The sequence below is a fragment of the Pinus tabuliformis genome, chromosome 4_2, assembly GCF_031772625.1.
Source record: "Pinus tabuliformis cultivar Carrire ecotype Pingquan chromosome 4_2, CPIR1, whole genome shotgun sequence".
In the NCBI taxonomy this organism is placed as follows: domain Eukaryota; kingdom Viridiplantae; phylum Streptophyta; class Pinopsida; order Pinales; family Pinaceae; genus Pinus; species Pinus tabuliformis.
The window spans coordinates 622,314,778-622,334,968 of record NC_142304.1 but is presented as its reverse complement, the minus strand read 5'-3'; the positions used below and the strand labels follow the sequence as shown (position 1 = coordinate 622,334,968).

General features: G+C 36.1%; 1 pseudogene; it reads right to left on the bottom strand.

Annotated features, from left to right (window-relative positions):
- Positions 1–1,327: 1,327 nt before the first annotated feature.
- LOC149170862 (ethylene-responsive transcription factor ERF016 pseudogene) lies at positions 1,328–1,711 on the bottom strand (annotated as a pseudogene).
- Positions 1,712–20,191: the final 18,480 nt, after the last annotated feature.

Here is a 20,191-nt window from a genome sequence, read left to right as displayed (position 1 = left end):
CACAAAAACTTCTTCCAAAATACATTTTTTTTAGGTCATTCACAATTCAGTTTTATAAATTTACATAAAACTAAGTTATCTAAATATTATATATTATAAAAAAAAATTCAGCATATATTTCAAAATAAAAATTATATTATATTTAAAAAAATATTATATCAATATTTAAAATTTTAAAGTATTATATTAATTTGAAAATATTATAGTATTATAATGAGTACTTTACAATAATAATTAAAAAAATAATATATATATATATATATATATATATATATATATATATATATAAATTAACTTTCACTTCACATAATATTTATTCTGTCAAAATCTTATTTTTAATATATCTTTATTCCATATTAAAATTAAATAGTTATATTTTCAGTTTTGTAATTTACCTTTCATATTTAGCTTACTTTGTTATACCTATTTCCTGAAATAACTCTGCTATATCTACCTATCACTCTCTCTAAATAAATAAATAAAACCTACTATAATAATTAAACACTATTCCTTTCAAATAAAGGTGGACAATTTTGTTTTCTCAAAACACCAATTTTTTTTAATCGTAATAGACCCTTTTACACCTATTTTGATATGAACGGAAAAATATTTCTAAATAAAAAAACTACTCTAATAATTAAACACTATTTCTTTCAAGTAAATGTGGACAATTTTGTTTTCTCGAAACACTACTTTTATGGTAATAAACACTTTTACACCTATTTTGATAACAACTGCAAAATATTTCAAAAATAAAATAATATTTGTCTTCACTCCTATTTATATAATTTCCAAATTATTCCAAATTCTGATTTAGTATGCAATCCCAGCATCCAATAGACGCTCTGATTTAGTATGCAATCACAGTATCCACTAGGCACTTGTAAAAGTTCTACTGGTGACATATTTGCAGAAGAAGACAAGGAGTTTTGATAAGGTATTCCGCTCGAATATCGCCCGCTAACGATTAATGGTAATAGTGCGAAAATTCATGCATGTCGTGACACTGATAGGTTTGAAAACGACGTAGACACTAGGCAGTGTGCATAGACTGCAAAAAAATTAAGTCCATTTTTATATTTTTTCATGTCCCAGGAACTCAGCTTTCTTCAAAGTTCCATAGCCTTATGCCAACCTCCTCGTCCTCCGAAGTTGGAATGAGCTCCAACGCCAATTCTTCGTCAATGGATAGGATTTTTTCCAAATTCAAATACTGAGGACCATCTGGTTCTGCTAACAGAGATTTCCAAATCTCCAAGTCCTCCGATTTATGCTGGGCGTCATTAGACAATTCCATGTGAGATACCGAAGACGACTAAGCGGGAAGTTAGGGGTCGTCTTTAGTATTATTGTGCACAGAAGGCGAAGTCCCAGGGATTTCGTTCAAGGCATACTTGGAAGCGGGAACCTGGATTTGCGGAGGGGGAAGAGAAAAGGCGGACGGAATGGAGGGCACAGAATCGGGAAAGTTGAAGTTAGCGTTGGGCCCTCTCAGGCAATACATTGTAGTGTCGAAGGCTCGGGCTGCCTGATCGGCGGTTTTGTAGGAGCCAAGATAGATCTTCTCCCTGGATCTTGGTATCCGAATTTCTGATATCCACTTCCCCCATTCTCGCAGTCGGATTCCCTTAAATTTCCGGGTTGTTTGTCCGCTATCTTCGTTAGGTTGAGCATGGCCGTGGTTTTGTTCCTGCGAGGGAGGTATCTCCATATTTGGGAACTACGAGGGCATCCCTTATCCCTCATCCCTCATAGAAGGAATCTCGCCGTAATTTTCAGAATGCTTTTGAGAGAGAGATATCAGAAAACCAATATTTAGAAACAAGTAAATAAAAATGTATAACAATAGGGGTAGAAACAAGATGAACTTGCAGAAGAAAAAAAAAAAAAAAAACTACATGCTCATACTTGTGTATTGAAAGAATAAATAACCATGAGCCTACAAATTGATGAGGTAACCAAAAGTGAAGAGTTCTATGAGGAAAAAAAATGAATCCATCAAAAATAAAATAAACAAAACAAAACAATGGCGACGAAAAAAAATATAATAAGGGTTATAAATGAGTGCGCAGTGCCATCAGTCCAAACTGTCCCTATAAGGGTACCTGTGACCACGAAACAGAATAAAAGAAGTTACTTATCAGTAAAAGTAAAGGGGACAATTATTGTAGCAATGTTTCTCTTCCAGGTGACTAGAACTGTATACGTTGTGAACCTTGTACTCAACCACGGTGCACCATGATAGAAAAAAATATATTAACCCTAGAAGCTAGGGAAGCAGAGAAACAAAATCATTAGCAAATTCTGAAACTAGTAGGAAGGGAGACAAATTTGTTAACTGAGTGAAGTATAAGAAAAATTATTAACAGACAGAGCATAATAGTAAATACATTACCAGACAATGTAGGAACCATAAATACTTTTGCACCAGAAGGTAAGATTTCATTACCTAGCAGTAGAGGAGGTGTAGGTGTTACCACAGTTTGGGAAAATTCCTTTCCATCTGCCGACCCATGGTAACAATTGCCATGACTATCAGACGGACCATGCCTCACACTAAGAAAAAGTAGAAAATGCGTTGGATACATGGAGAATAAATAGTTTTAGTGTTTCTTAAGGGCAGTATCCATCGTTGGATTAACCAAATGAATTTCCATCGTCCATGCCCGAAGACCTGAGAACCCATGTGAAGTTCACATGAACCAAGGCTCCCTTTTCGCTGATGATTCGCTTGTTGCATTGAGGACCATAGGTGCCACCTATGGGTGGGTTATGTGACTATTAATGTTGAAAGTATGCTTGAATGACTGTAATCCACTCCCTGCAATTAAAATATCCCATCAAATTTATGTTGTGACCAATAATGTAGGTAGACATAAGCTAAGTTTAATGAGTGAACTATACCAAGGAGTAGGAGTATAGCATATATATCCCTTCACCATCGAACATGTTTCTCCTAACATCACCTAAGGTGTGTAATAACCTTCGCATTCTCACAAGTTGCGAAAGCACCCTCAACCTAAGACTTAGGACACGATGAAAACCATAATGAATGTAATAAGGGATTAAAGAATTATAGTGAGATAGACATATAGTTTTTTAATAAAGTTATTTGTTAAAGGAATTAGAAATATATTCCATGAATGGGTGTTATATATATATATATGAAAAAAAATGAGTAAGTGGACTTATTACAAATGATATCAGAGCCCAGTTTCAACATTGGGCCTACAAGGAACCATCATAGTAAACTGAAATATGCATAGAAATAACAATTACGAAATATTGGTAGCAAGTTGTATTGTTTTCTAAGGTACGGGAGTGAATAAAACCACTACAAATGGCATAGGATTCCCCTTCATCCATAACAGTCGGTGAAGAATTATATGTGGAATTGGGTAATGAAATTACCCCAAAAATTTCTCAGTTTATGGATGTCATCTGGAGTCTGCAATAGGAGTTTACTTATCTCAGAAACAACAATTAATGCCTCCTAAAGGCTAGTGAGGAATAGGAGAGGATGATAAGGGAATTGACTGAAAAATCTAGCCATAGAAGCATAGAACCAGAAGGGGAGAACATGAAAAATGTGGAAGAAAAATCAAAGAAGTATAAAAGTGTAGGTGAATCATAGGACATATTTGAAATAATAGAAAGGAAAGAAGAAAATGGAGTTACAAGGATATTTTAGGAAAATAAAACCCCCAAATTTTGATTAGGAAAGGGAAGAGGATGAGGAAGCATGACTTCTTAACATAATAAAATACTTTTAGGTATAGGAGTATGAGAATAACTTGAAGGCCCAACTAGCTATTTACCAACTGCAAGGAAAATCTTCTCTCTGGTGGGAAGAGGCCAAAAGTGTACACCTATTGAAAGAGAAGATAGATTCTTGGGAGAAATTTCAACAACAATTTAAGTCTTGGTACTTGAGTGATTGATACTATAATGATCATGCTAAGGAATGCCATGAGTTTGTGACAAAATTTATAAAATTATTACAATATGTTCCCTATATTAAATAAGAGAAAGCCAAGGCACAATGACTTTTGAATTATTTACCAACACCTTAGAAAGAAATGATTGAGTTTGACAATCCTAAGTTAATGGATGAGGCAGTAAGAAAAGTAAGATTATACAACTACCGGCTCAAAAATAGAAGTGAACATTTAAAACCATGGAAAAGTAAGGACAAAACCAAGTCTGTAATGAATATAAAAAGAAAGAAACCTCCTTATCTTAAGAATTTTGGGAAGGATCATCAAAGGAAGAATTCAATAAGGGAAGTGTAAATCATCCTACAAAGCCTTACACTGGGTCAAATCCCATGGAACTAAACAAAAAAAGAGCAGCGGGGTCAAGGAAAGAGAACTGCTAAAGTGCTGGGGTTATGGTGAACCACACTTCTTACAGGACTTTCTGCATAATCTGCGATATGTTCATAATATTCAAGCAATCCATGAAGCAATGACTATGAATGATGTCAGCATAAATATTTGCAAGATCAGTGTAGCACTAGAAGAAAAACAAGTTGAGCATCATTCTACTATGATTGAGATTGATGATACCATTCTAAACCAATTTGTTTCTATTTTAACTGATCCAGGGGATAGTTTAAGTTATATTAGTCCCCAAATTGTGGAGAAATGTAAATTAAAATATGAAAAGTTCAAGAATGCATGGTTGGTATAGTTAGTTATTGGTACCAAAAGAAAGGTAACCAGTCAAATAAGACAATGTCTCATTGACTTAAATGGTTATCCCACAGAAGCAGATTTAAACATTCTTCCTTTAGGATCCTATGATTTATTAATAGGCATGGACTAGTTGGAGAAACAAGGAGTTGTTATAAATTGTTTGGAGAAAACAATGAGTTGTATGGTTTAATATGGGCAAACCCGGTTAATTAGAGGTAAACTAAAACCAATATCAGTCTGACAAATTCCCTCTTTACAGTTGAAAAGGAATGCAAGAAAAAGATGCCTAATATACATGGCATGGGTGGAAAAAAATAAATAGATAACATAAAAAGCAAATTTAGAAACCTTGCCAGTCATTAATGATTTCGAATATGTTTTGTAGAGGATGATCCAGGTTTACCCCCTCATAGAGACATAGATTTCTCCATCGATTTAGTACCAGGTTCCACCCCCATGTCTAGACCTCCTTACCAAATGAGCATACAGAAGTTACTAGAACTAAAAATTCAATTATAGGAACTCCTAGACAAAGGTTAGATCACACTCAGTGTCCAACCATGGGGGGGGGGGGGGGGGGGGGGGTGGTGTACTATCTGTCAAGAAAAAAGGATGACACATTTAGAATGTGCATCGGTTATCATCAATTGAATAAGTTAACTGTCAAAAATAAATACATGTTGGCCCAAATTGGTGATTTGTTTGATCAAGTGAGGGGAGCAACTATCTTTTCAAAAATTTATTCAAGGATTGGTTATCACCAACTCCAGATAAAAGATGAAGATATTCATAAGACAACTTTCAGAACCATATATGGTCCCTATGAGTTCGTAGTGTTACCATTTAGTCTCACTAACACATCAACAACCTTCATGTGTTTAATTAATAGTGTACTCCACAAATATCTTGATAGGTTCATGTTAGTATTCATATATGACATTTTAGTGTATTCTAAAAATGAAGAAGAGCACAAAGAACATCTGAAGTTGGTGTTAAAAATTCTAAGATAACATCATCTCTATGAAAAACTCAGCAAATGTGAGCTTTACAAACACAAAATATAGTATTTAGGTCACATCAGTTCCAAGTAGGGACTATATGTTGATCTTAAAAAGGTTAGGGCTATTACGAATTGGCCCATACCTAAGGATGTGTCAAAAGATCACTCATTTATGGGATCACGGGATATTAACAAAGATTTATAGAGGGATTTTCAAAATTGGCTTATCTGATTACTTCCTTACATAAAAAAGGAACAATTTTTTGGTGGGCAGCCAAACTCCAGGAAATTTTTGACAAGTTAAAACAACTTTTCAGAGAAGCTCCTATACTAAAAATTGCAGACCCAAACAAGGAATTCACTGTTTGTATTGATGCATGTTTGGAAGGGCTTGGGGAAGTGTTGATGCAGGAAAATGCAGTAGTAGCCTATGAGTCTAGGAAGTTGAAACCACATGAAAAGAATTATGTTGTGTGTGATCTAGAGTTGGAAGTAGTGATACATGCTCCAAAAATGTGGAGACACTGTTTGCTAGGGAAAAAATTTACCTTCTTAACAGATCACATCATCCTGAAATATTTTTTTAGGCAACCTGATCTAAATGCTAGACAAGAATGGTGGCTATATTTCCTCATTGAGTTTTGATTCAATGTTAAAAACATAAAATGGAAAGAAAACAAAATAAGTGATGCTTTAAGTAGATTTATGGGAGAATCGGTTAGCAGTATCAGTATAGAGTTTTTGGAACATATTAAAAATTAAAAGCAACAAGATCATAAGCATCTGAAAGTTCAACAAAAAAATACAACAAATGGAAGTTCTAGGATATGCTGAAAATTATGAAAAATTGTTAGCCTACCGAAATAGATTGTATACTCCCAATGTGAGTGTGCTAAAATAACTGATACTGGATGAATATCACAAGAAACCATATGTAGGCCATCCTGAATACCAAAAGATGATAACAACATCAAGGAAAAAATTATTTTCATCAAGAATGAAGAAGGGGTTGGAAGAATAGTTAGCCAAATGTATAGAATGTCAACAAGTAAAGGTGGAACATCAACACCCTGTTGGATTGTTGAACCCACTACCCACTCTCGAATGGAAGTGGGAAGTTAATTCATTGGATTTTATTATAATATTACTAAGGAGAAGACAAAAAAATGAATCCATCATGATGGTAATGGACACTTTGACAAAAGAAACACATTTTATAATGGTGGAGTCTACTTTCGGAACCATGCAGATTGTTAATATATTCATGAAGGAAATTTTCTGACTGCATGTAATACCGAAGTTGGTAGTGTCAGACAAAGTTGCTAAATTTACCTCCATGTTTGGGAATTTTTTGTTTGGGGGCATGGGAACTCAATTAAATTTTAGCACTGCATATCATCCTCAAACGGATGGATAGACAGAAAGAACCAATTAGATCTTAGAGGATATGCCACAAATGTACGTCGTGGACAAGCCTACTAAGTGGGAGGATTTTTTGCATTTAACATAATTTTCATATAACAATAACTATCAAACATCAATAAAAATGAGTCCTTTTGAAGCTTTTTATGAAAGAAAATGGCATACACTACTCAGTTGGAGTCAATGAGAAGATCGATTGATGTTAGGATGGGATGCTTTGCAGGAAATGGAATAGGTGGTAGGAAATATTAGACAAAACATCAAAAACTGCACAGGCCAGGGAAAAAAGCTATGTGGACAAGAAAAGAAGTCATAAATAATTTAAGATTGGAGACTATGTTTACTTAAGAGTAAAACCAAGAAAGGTACCTCATCGTTCTATGGGCCTTTTGAAATCTTGGATAGAATTTGTCCAGTAGCATATCAACTGGCTTTTCCCAGCAATTTTAAAGTTCACAATGTCTTTCACGTGTCCTTGTTAAAGAAATATGTTCATGATGTTTTTCACATTATTAATTTACAATATGATACAAGTGGAACTCGACGGAGATTTCTTGCTAGATCCACTCCGCATCTTAGATCAGAAAGATATCTTCCTCCAGAATCGAGTCGTCACCGGGGTTAAAGTGTAGTGGAGGCACTTTACACTTGAGGAGGCTACTTGGGAGCGGGAGGATACAATGAAAGAAGCTAATCCAACATGGTTCAAGAAGTATGCAAATGAACAATAAACACCAAGTATGGTATTAATTTCAAAACGAGGGGGAAGATGTAATACCCCTATGTTTCTATGTAAATATATTTTTGTTTTTAGATTGAACTATTTTTAGTTGTGATGGAGAAAAAGCCATGGTAAAATCGAATTAAAATAAACAATAAGTATGATGATGTAATAAATGAATTTTATTAATGAAAAGGAAAACTGGAAATTACTTGGGCAAGAAACACTTGAGTTAAAGAGAGTATTTCTAAGATCCAGAAACCAATGTTGACAGGTAAGATCAATTCAATCTTCAATTGAATCATTGCTCAAAATCCCTAGGGGTTGATTAATAAGATTTAATATGATTGGAGATAAATATATTAAATCACTCAATGTAGAAAAAAACCAAGGGTGAATAAAGTTTCGTGGGAGAAAAATATGTGATTGAAATAAAAAGGAGAAGATATCTTTTTCGAAGAAAAAGAAGAGAAAAGCCCAGGTTAATGGGTTAGAAGACCCTAGAAAGCGGGATGCCACTAAGGAATGATCTGCCAGGGATGTAAGGCGTAAAATACCTTATCTGGAATCAGAAGAGTTTGTTGATTCTGTTGGCAATTAGTATTAGCTCGGGGGGAACTGGTGGTTCAGTTCCCGGTTGGGTGGATAGTGTGGTTCCCAAGTACAATTTCTACAATAAATCTCGTTAGTAAATATGTGTATGTTATTTCCGTGAATGGAATGAATTCTGGTAGAGCATTGTATTGGAGCTTAGCTCCAATAACTATGTGTGATAATTTTCCTGTGAATGTTTACATTAAATAATTTTGTGGAAGAACGACTTCTACAACAAGTCCGGTTAGGAAATTCATGCATGTTATTTCTGTGAGTGGAATAAATTATCGCAAAGCATTGGATTAGATCTTAGCGCTAAGAACTATTTGTGATTGTTACCTTTGTGAACATTTCTATTAAATAATTTTGTGGAAGGTATAAATTTTGTGTAGAATATTGGGACTGATCTGAGTACTAAGAACTGTGTGGGTTTATTTCCCTTTGACTAAATAATTAAGTGAATGATATAAATCTTATACAAAATATTGTACAACAAAAATTGAATTCCATTTATATATCTGAGTTTGGGGATGTGGTCAAAGGATATTTTGTGAAGCTAGACTGATCTCAGTGTTGGAATTTGTTGGACACCTAATCCTCTATGTTTTGGTGTAGAATGTGAACAGCCATGAGAGTCCAAGAGACCTTGGGATGTGGAACCCAACGGTCACAGGAATGTACTATAAATGTATATCATTGTCAATAATAAATACAATTTCATGTTCATCTTTCCTATTTTGCCTCTCCCATGTGTGTGTTTAACATGGTATCAAAGCTTCTGTTAGGCCTGCGCATTTTCAGAGATTGTCAGCACTGCATTCTTTCTAGAATTTGTCTACTTTTTCCCTATTTATAGAAATATACTAATGTTGTTCTGCTACACCTGGGCACTCTAGCAGACTGTTTCATTTTGTGAATTTATATGTGTTGAATCTCTTTATGTTGTGTATGCTATTTCATATGTTAAATGTATATGCATTGTATTCCTATTTGTATTCAAGGTTGTCTCTCTATCTATCAGTTTCTCCTGCCCTATCAAATTTCTACTATTGAGCGTTGGTTGAATTCGTTGTGCATTGTGTTATTACCACAATCGACCTCGGCTCCTACACATAGTTCATACGTCGAGCCCCTCGCTCTCCCCACTGCGCAGCTCTTCGAGCCTCGAAGTCGACATCTCTGGGCACCTCTCAAGTGGCTCCATCCTCCCGCACTGTATGCGTATATGTTAAAGTTTTGTATTGTATCAAGGTTTCAAGGTGTATCTCCCTAAAATGCCAACAAGCAGAGTAAGAGTTGAAGCCGAGGGTTCTGGGGAGTTGATCTAAAAATCACCCTTGAGTGACCTCAGTTAATTAATTAATTAATGAAGGTATTATAGACTCATGTGCTGGTGTGTGTCTATGTCATTTTAGGCAACAGATTGATCAGATTGCAAAATACACAGACACTTGGGAAATGGAAAGCAGTAAGAGAAACACAGTAAGCAAATACAAGAACACAAAAAATTAATAAGGAGTTCACCCTATCCTCCAGGGCTATGTCTCCGGTCGAGCTTTCAGTGGTGGCCTTCTTTTATTGTGTCTTTAAAGCAGAGATTTACAATAAGGAGCTCAATTTGAGTCTCCTGAAATAGAAATGATGCTTGGTAGGGTGGTTCTTGGATTCCCCAAGCCACTAGAGTGCACAGACTCCTTTCCTTACCAGCTCTTGAACTCTCTGGTCTCTAATGGGAGGAGCCCAATGTGGTGCTTAATTCCGGACAGATCCTCTCAGGGATTTCTCGATGCTGCCTTATGCTGCAGGTCAGCTTGGCCCTCGATCTTTTTGTTTCTTACTTCATTGTCTTTTCTTCGCTCTCACTCTCTCTGTCTTCGTTCTCCTCTTCCTCTGTATGTTTGTTCATGGCTTTAAAGCCAATTGATCTCATGACTACTCGCTTCCTCTTCTACCCCCATCGGATCGCCTGCTGTTGCTCGCTTGGATTTCCCTGTCTCTGCGTCATCACCAATGGCTCACAGGGAGTGGCCACTTGTCCTCCTACGAACTGCGCCAGCTCTTCCTCGTCAGTTTGGTTTTCCCGTTTCACTGTGGAATGACTCATCCGCCACCTCAGCAGTAAAATCGGACGTCAAACTTCTCTCTGTCGCGGCTTAATCCCCTGTCAAATCTGGTTTCTCCATTGGGCACGATCTCAGACGTTAGATCTAGAGGCCCCAGATCTGACGTCATTCGCTCAATTCACACGGTTGACTTGCTTGACCGTTAGCGTGCGATGAGCGGCGGTTTTCTCTCTCCTCTGCCCGCCACGCATCGGGCGTCGAATGGAATCGCTCATTTTTCTCCAAATCCGCTTACCGCCCAAGGGTGCCCCCGATATACCGTTGGTTTTGGACTGTAGGTCTCGCCTTTCGCCTTAGCGCTTTCCCCACAGTTTTCCTGGCTTCCATGCGCTGAGCGCTCGGGGCCTTTCCTTCTCGAGGGGTTTTTCCTAGCAATGTGCAATTAGAAATGGCCTCCTTTTCCTGATCCGGGCTTCCCAAGTGCCAATTTCGCCCAACAATGCGCGATATCAGAAATGGCCTCCTTTTCCGAATCTGGGCTTCCCAAGTGCTAGTTTTTCCTCTTGCGCGGTCTCCATGGGCCTCGGTCAACGCGCTTTGATCGAGGTCCTCGTCGTTCCTTACTGGCTGCCAACTGTTACTGTCCAGAGGTCTTCCTTATCGCTCTGTGCTCTTGAATTCGAAGTTTTTGTCCAGATTTGATACAGTCATGGTACTGTGATAATCTTCATGGATCCAATTCAAATCATGACCTTCCTGTGGAGCGATAAAAATGCGTCCTTTTAACTCCTAATTACCTTCACATTAGTTATCAACCCAGGGACGACTTTTTATTTCAAGAGTGTACTCAGTCTGAGGCGGCTATTTACTCAAGAGTAATGTTTTGTAGTATAGTGCTTAAAAGCTACAAAAGTAAATGGCTGCATATCTATAACTTAACTACTTCAAAAGGCTAAATCACACCAAGCATTGCATCAGTCGAAGGTTTGGTAGCAATAACCCATCCTTTTCATAACTGATGAGAACAAATCCGAGGTTTGGGAGCTAGGTAGCAGATGCTGGGGCTCACTACAGCCTGAGATCGTCCTTGATGAATATAAATGAAACGGCAAGTAAAGGAAATAACGATGAAATAGAACAGCACATCAGCCAAGGGTTTGGTGGCAATAACCTATCCCTTTCATAACTGATGGGAGCAGATCAGAGGTCTGGGAGCCAAATAGCAGAAGCAGATACTCACTACAGCCTGAGTCTGTCCTTAAGAAATGGCAAGTAAATGAAACAACAAATCAGCAATCTTGAAACAGACCAGCAATTAAAATGGAACAGCAACTAAATATGAATGTACAACAATCCAAATCAAGCACGCAACACACTTATCATTAAAAGGGACAGTAATCCGAGCTTCGATACAATATGCATGAATCACAGTTATAAAGTAACAGCAATTGTAACGGAACAGCAATCCCGAATAAACAACAGTCACAATCTAAGAATACATCATACAGTTGTATCGATTTAGGAACATACAGCACGGTTAATCTGTAATCGAATGACAATCTGTAAGGAACAGCAATGTTATATCAATTATCAACAGGAACAGCAATGCGATACAAAGTTAAAATGATAACATAGCATTCCTATTGCAGATAACGATAGTATCCAATCAAGTATATCTAATAGCGCTGATATGTAAAACAGTAAAGTGCGTTAGATTACTGAATAGAGTAAAAGAAAGAAATCAAACCACACATGAAGCATAAAGATATAATACAGCAGCAGCGTACTCCACCAGAGGCTGGGCCCTTAGCCGCCAGCGGATGCTGCTGGGTTACTTCAGGATCAAAGATGAAATGGCAAGTAGATTTATATTAAAATATCAAAGCAGAGTTACAGTGGATTACAACAAGAAATCTCTCAATCTCTCAGCCATTATCCATTCTCTTTGCCATCCTCAATTCTGAATCTCTAATTCATCCTCAATTCCATCATTCGAATCCCTCTGAAATCACCCCCATCTCTGATCTCTGTTCTTATTTAAATAAAGAAATATCAGAGAGCAGTTACAATAAAGATAAGTACAACATGATTTCTATTACAAAATTAGATTTTTTCCAACCAATTGATAAACAAGAAGATATATTTCCATCCAGATTTCAACAAGAGCAAGACGAATTTGGCTTTGCAGCTGAGATTTGGAGGACGGCCGCAACAACAAATCTGAGAAAATCGTGCTCAAAGAACCCTGTGTTTCTCTCAGTACAAGCCGAATTTGGGCAAACCATTCATTTCTAAAGTTAATTGGGTCCGTTCTGGACAAAACCCATGTTCTGGATTTTCCAGATTCTGCTTCATTTGCTCAGAATCGCAACCGAAAAACCGTCACTTCTTATTCCAGCGAATTTTTGAGTTGGCACTTTTAATGATCAAATCTTCAATCTGGAAATTATCTTGGAGGCTAAAAATGGTGAATAATGTTACAACTGATTTATTAAAACTATCATTGATAAAATCATGCATAATCATCAATTTATTAGAAATAAAGGAGAATAAATAATATTCATCCATAGAAGCATAAATCATCATAAAATGGATTTATATAATAAATTATAATAAATTACATGATGAAGAATAATAGAAATGGGTGGAATAAGTGTTCAAAAGTGATAATAATAATGGCATATTAATGGCCCAACATACCCTCACACTCAATATGTTGCATGTCCTCATGCAACGAAAACTAAATATATTGCATGTCCTCATGCAACCCAAAGACAAAAACCCATGTGTTAACCAAGCAATAAAAAATATGTTCATCTCAGCTCATGAAATGGATAGAACAAATGAATTCTTCCTTAATTAATGAATATTCACTTTTAGCACTCTTGATGAAGGCATAAAAATTTTTCATTGACGTTCAAGTTATGTGCATATGAAGTTGCAACAAAATATGATATAAGTAATAGCAAACTTCATTACCCATTTTCTCAAAAACTACAAACTAGCTTTTGTTGAAATTTGGCAAGTAAATTTATAATATATGAATTCCTTTATGATCCAAAAAATCAGACTGTTTTGATGCACGGATCATGAGATATAAACAAAATGGCTGTAGGTGAGAGTGCATGATTTCCGAAATTTTATGAACCAATTTATCTTGAAATTATCTAGGTATGTGTATTTTAATAGTATGTCTGTGTTTCCTAGAGATCACAAGAATTGAGTTCATAGTTTTAAAAATATTATGGAAATCAATTTCTACACTAAAATTGTATGCCTTAAATGAGAAAGAAAATAGAAAACATCCATCATACGTAGCAATTCCTCCCCCGCTTTGAAAAATTAGCATGCCCTCATGCGATGCTAGAAAACAAATAGAGGTGGTTGCTACCAGCTGTTGAGTTCTATGCTTGGTGAAAAACAACATGGAATAAGGGAGGTGTTGAGAATGAATAAGAATAGCAATGGATGATAAAGAATATGAATAACATGGTTATAAGGAAGAAATGAATGAAAGCAACACTCCCCCAAACTGAAAGATGAAATGTCGTTGAAAAATGGGAAGTGGTACAGATGTGGAGTGAAGGATGATAAATAATGCTCAAAATGGATTTTTATGAAATTCTCCTAAATTCGTAATAAATCAGAAAATTATGCGATTTTACCTCAAGTTTTACCTCCAAAAATGTGCAATGACATATATGAACTGGCATTTGTTGAAGCTGATGTAGGCAGAGTTGGCACTGAAACTGATGCAAAAGGTGGAATCCGGGTAAGCACGTCATGTCTGAAGAATTGTTCACGTTCACGAGTTGCTCGAGCCTCTTTTGTTATGTGCAATAGTGTGGTCATGCTATGAATAGAATTATGCCCATACTTGTTGTTTTCCTGCAAACAAATCACTATTTTGCATACAATGTTCTTGAACCCATAGTGTAAGCAATAGATAAGATGCATGCAAAAATTTCAATCAGAAAAACTTATGTATACATGCAATACTAATATTTTGGCAAATCAACAAGTAATGGTAGAGTGCAGTAATCATATAGCATGCAATCCCATAATGCATACATTCCCCCCTCCAATTGGAAAATGAATTCCATGACCATAAAGCATATGAGAGGTGTTGTGCTGATGGCAAGGCAAGGGAATGAACAATACAGCAGTAGAGTACACATATCAATGATAGGACGACAAGAGTTATGGTTATAATGAGAGCAGAGTGTGTAAAGATAGTTATGAATAAGAGATAGGACGCTTTGAATTGATGATAAGTGATGAAAAAGAGAAAAAGAACAACAATATGCCAATAAGATGCTTTACTGATAGTATGCTAGTTGAAAATGATGCGATTGATCATAAAATAATTTCTCATGCATAAAGGTTCAAAACAGGGAAAAACTTAAGGAAATAACTTCTCTGATAAAAAGAAAAAATAAGAAAAGGGTATTATAATAATAATTGACGATAAGATATAACTTCAATACCATAAGCAGAGCCGCTGCTGCCAGCAGGTGTCCATAGCCTTGGCAGGGTTGCTTTTTAACCCATATGAGCCAGGATCCTCAATTTATAAATGGAGAGTTACAGTGCTGTTTTACAGAAGAGATCAGTGTGCTGGCGTGGTAACCAGATAATCACACTGCCATTCACTGGGATGTAGCAAAAGTGATCAGGCCGGCTCATGATGAGACCTCCTGTTCCAAGGATAATTTGGCTATCCAATGGATCATAACCCTGGTGTGGTGGCCATAATGGGAATGTCACTTTCTTACAACCTTATGAACATGGTAGGATGGTTCGTAATGAGACCCCCTATCCTCCATCTGCGAACAAAATTTTGTTGTTATTACACATTTTTATGATAAAAAGAGGGAGGCTCAGTACTCTTTAAGAGCAAGGATGGTGGAAGAAGTTGAACATGTCAATAGAAAAAAAAATATACCCATAATCTCATTTATTACAGATAGAGAAGACTATAACCAGGAAGGGTGGAACCAGCATGGTATTAAGATAATCAATCAGTATCATGTACAGCAGAAAAAAATGCAGTAAAGTAGTATATAAATAATTGTGTCCCTTTTGAAAAAAAAAATTATCATCAAGGAGTTGTCATGTTAAAGATCATAACGTGAATGATATTAACTCGTTTCAAAAGAATCCATAATTCTTGTCTTCATAAAAGTAGTGTACTTCATGCCATAAAATGGAATCAGTTAAAATGTGGTTGAGATGAATTAGGAATAATCCCACAAGAGGAAGGAAGGGTTGCTCTCGAAAATAATCCCAAAATGTTGTTTTTTTGAAGGAACAGCAAAAACACTCAAAAAGAAAGTGGTGTTCTTTGTAGGGAACAACAAAGAAAATGCATGTGAAAAAGTGTTGTTCCTTAAGAGGAACAAAAAAAAAATGTGAAAATGTTGTTCCTTTGAAAAGGAACAACAAAAATGTGAAAGTGTTGTTCCTTCGGAAAGGAACAGCAAAAATGTGAAAGTGTAGAAGTGTTGTTCCATTCGGAAAGGAACAGCAAAAAGTGAAAGTGCAGAAGTGCTGTTCCATTCGGAAAGGAACAACAAAACATGAAAGTGTAGAAGTGATGTTCCATTCGGAAAGGAACAGCAAAAAGTGAAAGTGCAGAAGTGCTGTTTCATTCGGAAAGGAACAGCAAAACGTGAAAGTGCAGAAGTGTTGTTCCATTCGGAAAGGAACAGCAAAACGTGAAAGTGCAGAAGTGATGTTACATTCGAAAAGGAACAACAAAACGTGAAAGTGCAGAAGTGATGTTCCATTAGGAAAGGAACAACAAAAAGTGAAAGTGCAGAAGTGTCGTTCCATTCGGAAAGGAACAGCAAAACGTGAAAGTGTAAAAGTGTTGTTCCATTCGGAAAGGAACAGCAAAAAGTGAAAGTGCAGAAGTGTTGTTCCATTCGGAAAAGAACAGCAAAACGTAAAAGTGTAAAAGTGTTGTTCCATTCGGAAAGGAACAGCAAAAAGTGAAAGTGCAGAAGTGTTGTTCCATTCGGAAAGGAACAGCAAAAAGTAAAAGTGCAGAAGTGTTGTTCCATTCGGAAAGGAACAGCAAAAAGTGAAAGTGCAGAAGTGTTGTTCCATTTGGAAAGGAACAGCAAAACGTGAAAGTGCAAAAGTGTTGTTCCATTCAGAAAGGAACAACAAAAAGTGAAAGTGCAGAAGTGTTGTTTCATTCGGAAAGGAACAGCAAAAAGTGAAAAAGGAACAGCAAAATGAGTCGTGGAAAAGGAACGGCAAAATGAACCGTGAAAAAGGAACAACAAAATGAGTCGTGGAAAAGGAACGGCAAAATGAACCGTGAAAAAGAAACAGCGAAATGAATTGCTGACCAAAAAGGTGTTGTTCCTTTGGAAAAGGAACAGTAAAACGAAATTGTTGTCCCTTTGAAAAAGGAATAGCAGAAATGACAAAAGTGCACACAAACGTTGTCCCTTCAGAAAAGGAACAGCAAAATGCACAAGCATGAAATGCAAGCACGCAAAGAATGAATTAGCTGTTCACTGTATTGATACTGAGGATGGGTCACAGTTTGAATGAAGCAACACCTGAAACACAAAATATAAGAAATATCATAAAAGAAACAACGTTTTATTTAAAAACAATATGTAAATAACTAAATTAAGTTACAACAGCTATGATGTTATGTCAAAAAAATGATCTCTTTGAAAAATGTTTTGGCAGCAGTGATAAGACATGAATCTTCAAATTGAAATCAATTCTTCATTTGTTCTATTATGAATCCGTTGGGTAATGAGTTGGATGAAATTCCTTTGTTTTATTAAAATTTGTTTCAAGAATCACTCGTCCATAAATTGACCTTCTTTTTCTCCTAGGACCTGCAAAAAAACGAGTGTCTACCTGCAATAAAACATTAAATCATGGAGAAAGAGAGGTGATCGGGCTCCCCTAATCCAATAATTATGCAAAAAACAACAAGTAGTTACTCTGTATAACAAATCCATTGAGAAAATAACAAAGTAAAATTTATCTGTCACTTGCGGGAGAGCAGTGGCCAATCATGCTAACCTGCAGTGTTTTAATCACAACTTCTTTGTTTTTCGTCGAAATTGAGTGATTCCAAAGCAAAATGAGAGCTAATTCAAAGGGTTATCTCCAGTAGCAACAGGTTTTAAAAATTCAATGCTATGATATGTCAAATTTGTCTAGAACAACCTGCATAATAGAGTCATTTTCGATTACCCAATCTAGACCAACAATTGATATTTCAAGCATAGATTCTTCGTTTGATGTCGGATTCAAATTATTCAAATTGGAAATGAAATTAGATTCATTTATTTATCTCCAATAGAAACAGGTTTTGAAGAAAAGAAGAATTGATAGGTCAAATACTGTAAGGAACAGCCAGAAAGACATAGTTTTAAGGGTGCTGATTTACGATAGACAGTCAGTATTTTGATCATAACTTCCCCATACGATATCAAAAATGAGTGATTCCAATTGTATTGTAAACTAGATTCATAGGGGAATCTACCATAGTAACAGGTTTTAAAAATTCAAACATTTATGCCTCCAAAAACTGACTGTCCCAACTCTGTTCCTGAGCTGCCCTCTAGACATCCGGTCAATGTTTTGGCTCTAACTTTTTTGTTTCAAATCCAAATTGAGTGATTAAAATTGGGTTAGAAAGTAGACATCAAGGGCCACCTAGGGTAGAAACAGGTTTTTAAAATATTCACTTTTGGTCCCTCAAAACATGACTGTCCCGATTGTTTTTCCAGAAATCTCATCAAGCCCGAAAGCGAAAAAAATGATATTCAACCATTTTTTCATATTGATGATAAAAATGAATATAAGTATTTGTAGAACTATTATTTCCATTATAAGTTATCTACATACACAAATGAATTAAAAAATTATCACCGATGTTGATTTCCGTAGCATGTTGCAACAAAAAACAACTAGCTTTATAAAAATAAAAATAAAAAAGATGTGTTTGTTTTATTTGTTTATTTATTTTATTTTCTCCACTATCCTACTCTTCTTTGAGAATCGAATATGTTTATGTATAAGAGTATTTCCAGTGGAACCATTTTAGAATTGAGGCTTTACGTATGCACATACCCAAATTTGAAAAATGCATGTTGATAAAAATTAGGGTATGAGAAGCCAACTTCCCTTGAAAAGATGGTATCAAAAATTGTTGAAGTATAGAGTGATGATGCAAACACGTGATGGAGTGAAACCAATCTTCAATATATCCGTTACTTTCTTGATTTCCCATCATACCATGAAGTTAAAATGGTTTGTTGGTGCAACCTACAAGAAACATCATTTTCTTCCATAACTTCTACAATTTTTGAATTTGAAACATTCTGAATCTCATTGTAAATTTTCTCTAATGGCACATGTGAGATAGAATGGGTGGGAAGGTTGGGTAAATTTGGCAGTCCAACACTGTAAGCATGTTGTACTGGTTTATTATGGTGAGGGTGTGGAATTAGTTGAGCAGGAAATTCAAAAAAAAATGTTGGGCAGTTTCTTACCATAACAGAAGATGTTCTTCATGTGTTCCTTCGAAGCTCCTTCTTCCAATGTTCCTGTCAATTAGTTAGTGAAATGGGTGGTGCTTACATCACCACTTGAGTGAAATCATGTGATTTATTTTTCAAAATTTCTATTTTTTCCTAGTCATTCACACAAAAATTCAAACATCTATTTCTACACAACAAAGCAACAACAAATCTGTTAGGAAAGCGGACAGTGGAGCAGGGCTTTTACATGCTCCGCACGCAGGTTCTTACCTTCCATTTTTAAGATCCAAATCTTCCCTAGCAGGCACTCATCAGATTCACACTACTCTTTAGAAATGGCTACACTCTCCCGGGCAACGGCGCCAAAATGTGGAGCGATAAAAAGGTGTCTTTTTAACTCCTAATTACCTTCACATTAATTATCAACCCAGGGATGACTTTTTATTTCAAGAGTGTACTCAGTCTGAGGTGGCTATTTACTCAAGAGTAATGTTTTGTAGTATAGTGCTTAAAAGCTACAAAAGTAAATGGCTGCATCTATAACTTAACTACTTCAAAAGGCTAAATCACACCAAGCATTGCATCAGTCGAAGGTTCGGTAGCAATAACCCATCCTTTTCATAACTGATGAGAACAAATCCGAGGTCTGGGAGCTAGGTAGCAGATGCTGGGACTCACTATAGCCTGAGATCGTCCTTGATGAATATAAATGAAACGGCAAGTAAAGGAAATAACGATGAAATAGAACAGCACATCAGCCAAGGGTTTGGTGGCAATAACCTATCCCTTTCATAACTGATGGGAGCAGATCAGAGGTCTGGGAGCCAAATAGCAGAAGCTGATACTCACTACAGCCTGAGTCTGTCCTTAAGAAATGGCAAGTAAATGAAACAACAAATCAGCAATCTTGAAATAGACCAGCAATTGAAATGGAACAGCAACTAAATATGAATGTACAACAATCCAAATCAAGCACGCAACACACTTATCATTAAAAGGGACAGTAATCCGAGCTTCGATACAATATGCATGAATCACAGTTATAAAGTAACAGCAATTGTAATGGAACAGCAATCCCGAATAAACAACAGTCACAATTTAAGAATACATCATACAGTTGTACCGATTTAGGAACATACAGCGCGGTTAATCTGTAATCGAATGACAATCTG